Source organism: Dipodomys spectabilis, unplaced genomic scaffold (genome assembly GCF_019054845.1).
Source record: "Dipodomys spectabilis isolate Male_0828 unplaced genomic scaffold, ASM1905484v1 ptg000483l, whole genome shotgun sequence".
Lineage (NCBI taxonomy): Eukaryota > Metazoa > Chordata > Mammalia > Rodentia > Heteromyidae > Dipodomys > Dipodomys spectabilis.
The window spans coordinates 91,959-95,555 of NW_024871160.1; positions in this window are offsets into that span (position 1 = coordinate 91,959).

Sequence of the window (3,597 nt, forward strand, 5' to 3'; positions counted from 1 at the left end):
TGGTACAAGTGGTAGAATGCTAGCCTTGATCTGAGGGGCTCGGGGACAGCACCCAGGCCCAGATTTCAAGCCCCATGACTGACAAGAAGTGGACTTCATACCACAAGAAGTGGACTGATTAGCAACCATAGTCTTAGGGAGCATGGCAGAGAAATCCGGCCGAGTTTCCTGTAAGCTGAGGGACTTGAGTAGGCCATCCAGCTTCTCCATGCCTTGTTTTCCCCAGCTGCAAAACTGAACACAGTGAAGGATCCCTTTCCTCATGGGGATAGGGTAAGGATGAAAGAGAGCCATATTTTGTTTCATAATCCCATACCTGTTGCATGATAAATAACAGGCCCCATCTGAGCCCTTTCCAGCTATCTTCCTGTCATATGCTCACAGAATTGCCAAGAACCTTCTCTGACGACCACTCCCTCTATGCTGGCCCTGCCCAGTGATGCCCCTTTATTGATCCCTTGCTTCCTCACAACTTTCCTGTGAGGAGACTGAGGTCTGATGGTTCCAGGCCCAACCCGGAGCTTCAACTTTGGTCAAGAATCAATTGCCGTGGACTAAGAGTTTGGTATAATCCATCTAAACTGATGACTGAGCATGGCTAACATGTCCACCATCCCAACTACAGGTGACCACGCATGGTGGCCCATGCCTGTCACACGAGGAACGTGATCCAGCCCAGCCTAAGCATATATTGAGTCTCTATCATGGAAATGCCCAAGACAGAAAGATTTAGCTCCCATGGTAAAAGACCTGACTGGAAAACATAGGCCTTGAGTTCAAACTCTAATATTCCAAAAAGAATCAGAGGCCTGGTGCCAGAGGCTCATGCCTATAATCCTATCTACTCAGGAGGCTGAGATTTGGAGATCACAGGTCAAGATTTAAAATAGGGTTGGCCTCGCCCCTCAGAAGTCATGATCAGAAGACCCAGAGTCTTACCAAGGCCAATACACTCCATACTAACAGGGCTCACATCCTTACTAAATGCTGGTCACACTCTCTGTCCCCCTGGGGAGCCACCCCCTGCGGGCCCCACCCCCAGGTCCTCCCAAGCTCCCTCTCCCACCACCAGGACCAAGCCAGTAGACAGTTCCAGGGCACAAAGATCCCTTGGTATTGCAATTTAATGGTGTGGAGTCCCCTTCAAGCATCTCACCCTTCCAGGCCCCCAGACTTCAGCCACAAAGCCCATGTACCGCCCCCCCCCCAAAGATAGTGGTTAGAAGTAACCAAAGGGCCCAGAACTCGTTTTTACAACCCACTTCTACACACACTCACACACAAGCATACAAACACACACACACACACACACACACACACACACACACACACACACACACACACACTCACACACAAGGCAGGCACGGGTGGTTCCTGTCTGTCATCCTAGTTACTCAGGAAGATGAGGTCTGAGGATCACTTTTCAAAGCCAGGCGTTGCAGGAAATTCTGAGAGTTCTTATCTACAGTGAACTACCAAATAGCCACAAGGGGAGCTGTGGCTAAACTGTCAGAACACTAGCTTGAGCACAAAAGTTTAGGAACACCAACTAGGCCTTGAGTTCAAGGCCCAGTTCTTGTACTTTCAAACACACACAGACACAGATACAGACAGACAGACAGACAGACACATACACACACACACACACAAACACACAGATAGCTCAAGGCTTCAGCAGTCCCTGAGAACAGAACCATGAACTCATTCCATTAGGATCCCATCCCACCCCATGAAGGTGGCATTACCGACCTCAGACACACTGTAGACAAAACATTGAGCGTCTCACATATCTGGAATGTCTCATAGACCAGCATGGCATTTCATACCGTACGCACTACTATGCAGAAAACTTAGCCACCTCTTTTTTTGGTTGTTGGTCATGGGGTTTGAACCAGGTCACTGTAGCTAAGCTTTTCCGCAGAAGATGAGCACTCTCCTACTTCAGCCACAGCACCACTTCCTGTTCTCTGGTGGTCCAATGGACATCAAGTCTCATCGACTTTTCTTCCCAAGCTGGCTCTGAATCATAGTCTTCACATCTCAGCCTTCTGAGTATCTAGGATGACAATTGTGAGCCACTGGCGACTTCTGGTTTCAGCCACCTTCACATACCCAGAGGAAAACCATCTCATAAGGCCACAAACTTCTTGCTACCCTTCACTTCAGAATTTGTCACCAAGCATCCAAATCCATCCTTCATTGGAGAGAATACAGACACAGCTATCCCACCCCTGCACACATTCGCCCACTCCCTGCCTGCCACAAGCCACGTCCTCTTGAAACTGTGGTTTCAAGCTGGGGTAAACTTGGGGAGTTCTTATAAATGTCTGTACAGTGGGGCGAGCACCTGGTCTCTCAACCACAGCACCCCCTCATCGTCCCTCCCACACCTGGACCATCCATTGCAGGATATGTTTTTCTTTCTTTCTTTCTTCAGTTGTGGGGTTTGAACGCTAGGCCTGGGAGCTATCCCTGAGCATTCCAGATCAAGGCGAGCACTCTACTACTTAAGCCACAATACAACACCACTTCTGCTTTTCTGGCGGTTTGTTGGAGATAAAAGCTTCAGGGTTGTTCCTGCCCAGACTAGCTTTGAACCCTGATCCTCAGATCTCACGTCCTGAGTACCGAGGATGACAGTCATGAGCTAGTGCCACACAGCCAAAGATACTTTTCCATGCCTGTCATCCTATTCCCTCAGGAGACTGAGATCTGAGGACTGCAGTTGGATACCACCCTTGGCAACAAATTCCATGAGAACTCTTTATCTCCAATTATAAACACCCAAACAAGTTGGAAGTGGAGCTGTGGCTCAAATGGTAGAGTGCTAGCTTTGAGTATAAATGACAATGGATAGGACCCAGTCCCTAGTTTCAAGCTTTTGCTAGCAAAGACCCACCCAAGAAAGGGAAACAGGTGGGCATATGGGAGCTAAAAGCTCACACATAATACTCAAGACTCCCAGAACAGACCCCATCCTGCTCTGATTCTCTATATTCTATGTCCTATATCATGGTAATTGTAGATGGAACTTACCATGATCCAAGTTAGGATGTTCAAGTACAATCGCATATTCAGGATCCCCTGACCTTATCAAAGACTCAAGATCTCTCTGTGTCCTGCCTCTACACTGGGTAGGGAGGTGAGGTCTAGTTATCCAACCACAGGATGTGGCAATGAAAAGATTTCTCGGCAAAGGGATGCAGACTCAAGGGCTCCAGGTCCCTATCTCTCAGGAAGGAGAAAAGGGCTGATCTATCCCAGGAATGTTCCTGGGTTGTGAGGATCTTCAAAGAAACGACTCTGCTCAGGGACCAGTGACTCTGGTTTTCCCACCAGACTCTATCCAAACCTACCCCACCTTCAGTCTGCCCTCTCTGAATCCCAGATCTGCCATCTAGACTAAAGGCTGAGCCAGCAAAGAGACCCATCTCTACCTTGGAGAATGGCAATCACGGGGTCCTAGCGCCCCCTAGAGGAAGTCTGGAGCAACAAGGGTCCTTATTCGAACCTCATTCCCTGGCTGTCCTGTGCTAGTGGCCAGCTTACTTCTGTCTCTGGTGGAGAAAAGAACGAGGGGGAGTGTCAACTTCAGAT